Source organism: Chelonoidis abingdonii, chromosome 20, assembly GCF_003597395.2.
Source record: "Chelonoidis abingdonii isolate Lonesome George chromosome 20, CheloAbing_2.0, whole genome shotgun sequence".
Lineage (NCBI taxonomy): Eukaryota > Metazoa > Chordata > Testudines > Testudinidae > Chelonoidis > Chelonoidis abingdonii.
Window position 1 is genome coordinate 23052483 of NC_133788.1, and position 8280 is coordinate 23060762.

The following is an 8280-nucleotide window of genomic DNA, read 5'->3' on the forward strand; positions in this document are numbered from 1 at the left end:
CCCTTACCATAAAAAAAAAAAAAAGGTGTGGGGGCATAGGATACTACTGAGAATAGACTGTATATTGCTGTCGTGCGGCTGGGCGAGCCTCGCGTGCAGGCGGGGACTGAATTGTCCCCACGGTATGCGCCTGCCTAAAGCCGAACCAGGCCACCCGCCCTGCTGGGCGAGCCTGAGGGGTTTCTAAGAAAACGGTCTCTTCTTCGATACTAGGAGTGCCTTTGGGTATAAATACGTTTATACATAATTACTTTAGTACGTCCCACAATCACTATATTCCTCACAAAGTTACTGTCAGTACTCATTGGCTCTTTTATTTGTGTCGAGATGGCGTGTTGGGGTAGTTGATTAGCAGCAACAGCTGAGTTTAAAGCTAGCAGTGATATCAGTACCCTCTTTAAAATCAAATCGGGTTTACAGATGGACCGGTTTACTGCAACTGTATGAGTCAACTAAATCAGACCTTTCTGGTTGCAAGGCCTGATAAAGACACCTGCAAAGAGAAGGAAAGAAACTGACACACAATTATGTTCTAAACATTTTTGTGGTACATTACAGATAAATATTTATAAAAAAATAGTTAATTACTATGTCTTCAAGTAAGAAAAATACCAACACACAGGCAGACATCCAACAATAACGTACTTGTCAAAATAGTTGTTTAATTGGCATGTCTCTCATACACTGCAAACAGCATTTAGGGAATCTCTTATTAAATACTGTATTCTTACGAAGTAGTGAAGCTTAAACCAAATTCGGAAGGTAAAATTCTGATTTTAGAGAATAGAATTTACTAAGAAAATCTTATACATTCTGGCATTGGTTATAGCTATTCGTAAGGAGATTTCATTGATGCCACCCACTTTGTAGCTGCTCCATAGCACAGAAAGGCGGCGCCATGCTAAATCTGACGCTCTAGGCAAAACAGAACGCTGTGTATCGCCAGACAATAGATTAGATATTTGCGACAGAAGGAATGAAGTTTGGACCACTATGTGGTAGTGTAGAGGACTCATGATCCGAAGAAGAGGACCTTTAAGGGCAAACATTCACAGACTCGCTGCTGAAGAAGCGCTCTATCTAGGAGCAAATAGTCCAGTGTCTGTGGTGGACCCAGATTACAAACCTCGCTCATTTATGTGGTGTTACACTCACACAGCCATCAGGAAGCGGACTAGGGTGAAGATTATTATTTAGTTCTGGACTATATGACTCCAAATGTGTATAGGCAGGGAATCTTCAGCATAGCTCAACCCTCTTCCATCCCACCTTCGATGCTCAAAAAGATGAGATGGGATCTGAACCAGGGTGGGAGCTGACTATGGTATCCATCGTTGCCCCCTTGAGCAAGAAGTCTGCTACCCCTCGCCCGTCATAGTTGGAGCAAAAGAGGCTGATCGGCCACGAGAAGGAATGTCTGTGGCACACTGGTGTCGCGGCTCACTTAAGAATGTCTCAAGCCCAGTGTAGTCTCTGCTTTGTATAGGCTCGAGACAACTACTAGCCAATGAAGCTACATACACCGACCACTCTCTCGCTCCACTGACTCCTGGGCTGATACCTCTCAAGATATGTATGAAACTGAGAAATAGGATGCAACTCGACATAGGCTGCCAATAGTAGAGGTGTGACTGCTGTCGCGCTCTTCTTTTATAGATAGACGAAAGTGTGATCCCGTCAGTCGCATGATGCAGGGAAGTAGCCGAACAGGATCAAAGGGCTGACTTCTTGTATCGGAAGCGCTCGATCTAGTCGTGAGATAGAGAGTTGGCCAATCGACAAACTCCCTCAAGTGTACACTGTGGCCTCGCCAGTTGTACCCCTCTCACTTGACTACTTTTATCGAGATTACGAAGAGTCTCGGTCTGTATTAGTGGTGAATGAGGGAAGTGGATATTGGTCCTTTCGTGTGTTAAATAAAAAAAAAAAACAAAAAAGGACGGAAAGCAGGGGAGACTTTAGGTTGAGGGACAGGTGCTTCAGGCTGGTAGACTCTCGACCCTAGAGCGGGCTGGGGTTCTTGCACAAAAACTCGTGCAGATAAAACACAGTGTGCTAGTTATGGTTCCTTTGAGAATCCTATGTGCAGTGAGGGGGATATGAAGAACAATGGATTCGGTCCGGAGGAGAAAGGCAGGAAGGTTGGGTTGGTACAACGAGCAAAGTTTTCCTGGATGATCTCTGATCTCTCTCTCTCTTGTTGCATAGTGTGAGGGTCATTTGTGCGCCACGGCTGTGGGCGGAATTCAGGGTTATCCTCAGGCTCTGAGACCCCCCTTCCTAGCCTAGGGGAAGGGGGGGAGGAGCCCAGGGGGATGCCGAGGCACCGTGACCCCCTCGGGCCAGCAGGGGATCCCGGCATGCGAAGCTCCACCCCCCAGCAGGGGAATCCTCACCGGCGTACGCTGACAGCCTTGATGGAGCAGACCTGTGCTGGCGGAAAGAGGAAAGTGAAGTACGACAGGACCGGAGCTCGAGTTAAAGAGCAAGAGCTGGAGGAGAACGCGTGAACACAGCGGAACATGAAGGAGAGCCAGCGCCAGCGTGAAAGCGTGGACGCGAGATAGGAGAACCAGGCGGAAACATGAGCTTGGATGGAGAAGAGAAACAGCGGAACATGAGCTGGAAGGAGAATGGAAGAGAGACACAGCGTAACATAGCTGGACTGGCAGCGGCTGAGGAGCCGTGAGCCATCCGGGGCATGCAGGTTGAGTGAGGGGGACCAGCAAAGCCTACAGCACGAACTTTGATAAGCGGCTTGCTGGCCGCTGGCGCGTACAGGAGGACGGGAGGACATAATACCTCCGAACGTGCCTTCTGCGAAGAATGCCTGCGAGCTGCAAACGGGGTTGGCCTGCAGACAGGATCGCAGTCCTACCCCTTAGTACACCGTCGACTCCACGCCGCTGGAGGTGTACAGCCCGACCTGAAAGGGGCGGAGGCGGGGGACTACGAGACGTTCAAACAACCAGGCCCACCCCCCCTGGCCCCCCCCTTTTTCCGCGAGTTTTTTTTGGGGCCCCCCCCCCTGAAGAACATTCCCTCTGTGATAGCTAATTGCCTACCGGAAAAGGTTCCGGAGTCAGCGTAAAAACCCGTGGAGATCAGATACCTAACAACTGGTCAACCCGGGCGCAGGGGTATACCCGCAAGTGGACATTGCGGGGGCCTCAAACTAAGAGGACCTGCTGACCCTGTTCTGAAACTGAGCACCGTATGAGGCAGTGCCCGTCCCGAGCCTTATAGAGGCTGGTGGTTGAGGACAGAATTTTTAGAGCTTGACACCCAGGAGACTTAACCCGGACACCAGGCCAACTTGCCCGTACCCAATTTGTGGAGACAGACGGGCCAGTGGGATGGCAGGGAGAGTCTCCTGAAGGAGCAGGCCTCCTCAACAGCAGAGATGTAGAGTATCGGACCTCCCAGCAAGGGGCCTATGGAGCCAGTGTACGCCCCCGCAAAAGGGGAACATCCAGTGTCAGGTCCCTCGTCGACCGCATCCAGGGGGACCCACAGATCTAGGGGCTGCCTATCAATTAGTGGATCTAACGAGGCCACACTGGATACTGGCAGTGCGGCCCAAAGCTCAGGGACTGAACCACAGTTCAGACGCCAACCGCGCATGAGGTGGACGGGTAACCAAACCCCCAATCCTGGTAAGATGGGCCTAATTCCCGGGAACAGGGGGCTGAGGCCACACCATACTACCTCATAAGGAGGGGGAAGGTCCCCAAGGTCAGCTCCTCTGGGGGGCTAGGATAGGCGCAGCCTCCGGGTCTTAGTTTACCGGGGTGGGCGCGGCTCCTCTCCGAAGGATGCCTTTGTGTTCCCTGGACGGTAGATGGGGAGGGAGCCACTGAGGTACGGGGACACAGCGTGCAGAGGTGACAGCTTGCCCGAGCAGTGTGGAATGAGGGGATTCTCAATCGGTGTTGGTGCCCGATGGCATCCGGCCTACCTGGACCTTGATGGGCGTGGGGCGGACCCATTAAGGTGCCCGGTGGCGAGAGTACAATCTGAATGGGGGCGCAAGGAGGGCCCCCAAGGACGTGGGGTACACCGCACATTTGCCCACGTGATGGTGTTACAATAGGGAGGGGACCTTGAAGGACCTGGCTAGTAGGCACTCCAGAGTGCCCTGGTAGTCGAGACTCGTCATGGAACAGAGTCAGGCAAAGGGCCCATCATGACAGAGCTGTCGATAAAGCAGGGGAACCGGACTTCGGCCCGAGGTGCAGGAACGCTAACCTGGGGGGCCCGCGTGAGGGCGCCGCGAGGGGGCGATCTCATATTGCTCCTATATGCTTTGGTGTTCTCAGTGTCGCATAGTGCTAATCTGAGCGATAGCAGAGGTCCTCACGGCTCAGAAGAGGCTGCAGACCTCAAGAACAGCCAGCAAGAGAGAGCTGGTCCCACATCCCTGTCGAACAGCTGCTGATCCAGCGCGGAGTCGCAGAAAGATCCCTCCTTGCGAAACCCACCGGGACGCCATGTAATGGGCTGCACCTTAAGTGCAGAACAGACCCTGAGGAGAAGGTTGCAAGGAATGGTTATCTAGTGCGAGAAGGGGCGAGGTCGCTGTACCCGCATATCGGCGTTGACTAACCAGGAGTGAGCAGGCAATGGGGTATCAGGAGGCAGCTGCTGGTTGTCCACCTATGAAATATTTCCCCACAAAGTGCTGCATGTAAGAGCCTGGCCCATGACAACCCTCTCGGCTAGGACACCAGCCGGAATCTCGTCACGTTTATTTACGCGAGTAAGCAGAGGCATGCTCACAGAATTTTACTGGACTGGGGTCCTTACCCAGGTTCCGATACAGTACTGAAATATCCCTGTACCCAGCCAGCCTAGAGGTGGAGGAAAGGCCTGGGGACAACAAGGGGACAAGCACTTCGAAGGCCTTTACCCAATCTATTGAGAGACATGCGATTCTTTTCACAGAATGCGAGCCTATGAGCGGACATCCAGCTGGGCACCTTCTCAGCAAGATGAACCCGGTCAGGTTGCGAAAGAAATACATTCCCTGGTGGTGTGGATTTTGCCACTACGCTATCTTTCTCCGTACATGAGTTCACCGCAGGCGTGGCCTTGTCCTCTCTGCCTGGCAAGCCCGACAAGACAGTGCAGGGATGCCGCTGATACGAACAATTTCAGCTCCGGTGAGTGTGGTGGTTCCCCAGAGGTCTTACCGCGACTCAAGTTTGGCGCCGTCCAAAACTTCATGTGCGAAACTCTCTCAGAAGCTGTACTCGGTCACGGTGGAATATGCAGAGAAATGTTAGTGGCGGTGACTAGCATCAACATGAGGGGCCCTCAGCTATCACCAGTTCTCTACGCGCGCTGGTGAAAGGTGGCGGAACTCGGTGACGCTGATATCGATGAATGCCCTAAAAAACATTGTATGAAACCAGGCAGCCCGCAGGATGGGACAAGCAATTAGGCTATACAGCAGGATAACACCTGCTGTTTCCGCTGGTCGTACAGGGACGGTACCCAGTGCCAGGTATGCGAGCGCTTAAGCTCAGGCATACACGGGTTTATCTCGCCTGTTATATCGACTAGCGTGTGTACTAGAAGAGGTCAGTAAGGGGCGACACTGCCCTGGACTGATGAGAGATGAATGGGAGGGGAAGGCCACTCCGGGGAGAGGTCAGTGGTTGGAGTAACCCGTCGATCCTTTTCCCGGGAACCTAGACTCGGCCGAGCCAATGGGCCTGGCACAGGGAGAAATTCTGCCCGAGCTCAGATCGACAGAAGAAGCGGTCTGACCCGCCCACCGCAAAGCGGGCCGTGGTCCTGTTCCGCCACCGGGGATCAGGTAATGGTTCTACATCCCCTATGGGAAAAATAAACTCCAGGCCGCCTGGGAAACGAGACCCTCCAAGGTTATCAAGCAACTGAAATGAGGAAAGTCTATGTTGGTTGGAGCTGTCAAAGTCCACTCACGTCGAGACACATCACCTCTACATGGCCCGGATGTACCACCATTGAACATGATGAAACGCCATAGATTTGATATCACGTAGACCTATGACAGGGGAATGTGGTGTGGCCGTGTGTGACGACACTGTGAGAGGCGGCAGGGTGAATTGATGCCCTTTAATGGATCTTATTCCCGTGGGTAACAAAGCTGGTTCCCCACTCGGACGGACGATTCCCCTCTCACTGAATCGAGCCTGACGCAATATGCCTCGGCAAGCAGACGCTGAGATCAGATGGGTGCGCAGGTCCGACCCGCACAGAGAGTGCAGACAGCCTTGTTTGTTCCAAACGCATGCCTGGGCCGCACTAATTTGACCTGCTCCGCAGCAGGGTGGAGACCAGGGGTCCAACATCCCCCCATATTGAGCATCGCTACCCCACTTGAGTCTTTAGGAGGTCAACTGGTAAATTGAGCTCTGGAATCAGAGAGTCTGTACAAGAGAGTCAAAGAGGGACATGCGGCTGTGATTGGAGGTAACATCCCAGCAGTCGTCGCAGACCTTGGGCCCGCACAGTGATCACTCACAGGAGCGGAGTCACGAACCCCCCACACGGCATGAGAGTGGCCAACTCCCGAGTTTCCTGAGTGTGGAGACTTAATCTAGAAGCTACCACCGCCATCTACCCGTAGTCTTAGAGGGCTCCTACCGGACCAGTGACCCATTACTAGACGGGGTAGCAGCGCCGACGAGCTTCACTAAGCAAGCGGTGGGAGGGCTCGTGATTGACCATACCATGTCATACCACCATGGATACTTACCAAAAGGGGCTACTTGGGCAAGGTGTCCGGGAATACACCTAGCTGGGCACACACGCAGATGCCCGGAGGGCTGAAATCAGCAGCTCTTTATCTAACACTTCCATTTTCTGAGGGGCTCACAGAGTTTGACCGGACTGCCCCTTTCATTAGGCCTGCTAAAAGCCGGAGTGCCGGCGATCCTCCAGTAGACCTGGTGATCAGCGTACTGGGAGAGGTGGGATGGGATGATTTGCCGTGGCCTATATTGACGAAGATTTCTCAGAGAGACACTGGCATCTATCATAGTTGCGCCCAGCGCCTCGAGAGGGACCATGTTCCCAGGTTACTGAGGGCAGGACAGGTCATGGACCAGGACACTTCGGAGCCAGGCTGGGTAACCGTGAGGTCGAAGAAGTGCAATGGTGGGGAATGGCGCTGAAGTATTCTTACCATGGGCCATCTGAGGTGGGAGCGGCCTGCCTAATAGACGGAACAGCCAAGGTGGAGGTTCGTCAGTAGACCACATCTCCCCAAACGCAAAAGAGGTCCAGGCCTATTAATTGGGGACGCTGGCGAGGTACTACCTTTTCGAAGGGCGTGTCCCACTTTAGACGCCATAATCGAGCCGGAGCATCCACTGCGGAGCGAATATCTGTCGGCCAAAAAGGGGAAGCCAGACAAAGGTTGAATCTGGACCGAGCCCCAGTGCCAGAGAGGCTTTCCGGGCGCTGGAAAACTGAGGCCTGGTCAGTGGCCCAGTTCTGGTGAACCCAGATTTTGACAAACGCTTTATGGTGTTCACCGACGCCATTCTCAGATCATGCTGGGGAACCTTAGGTGAGGAGCGGTGTTAACTGTAGGTAGGGATGAAAAGGGCGAGACCCGACACCTGCCATTCGGCTGTCGCTACCTTAGAGCAAGAGCTGGCACCTCGGATCCCTGCTTCGGTTCCGGAGCAAACTATGCGCCATGAGAAGAATGTCTGGCCATGGTGTGGGCCCTAATAAGCTAGATGCCATATCCTTAAGGCCGACACTGCGCGCGGCAGACACCTGACCTACTCCATGACCATGGCGGGTCTACCAGATGGGTAGAAAGGGATCCACCACCCAAAGCTCTGCAGTGCCGTGGAGCCGTGCTCCTTCAGAGATGAACAGCATGCGTGGAGGCGCATGGGCAAGGGAAGGCATATAGGGAGACCGTGCCACAACACTGCATACACGCGAACTGCAGAGCGTTGTCACGAGAAGCGGGCCACTGAATTTCCCCCACGGCTCACTGCTGAGTGACCTCTCGTGCCAGTTCAGTTCCGAAGCGTGGGAGAGATGAGTTACTGACAAGTAGAGGGAGCTGTTGAGTCCTGTGTGGGGAACGGGAAAGCGCGGGAGGACTGTCTAGGTGATGGAAACAGTGTGCTCGGCTGTACCCGATCGCGGCGGGGGGCCGCTGGCGGAGGGCGATAGAGAACAAAGGATCGGTTTGGGCGGGAGGAAGGCAAAGCAGGACAGGTTGGTGGGTTGGAGGAGACTGTAGGCGGAAATTTCAGGTATCCTTAG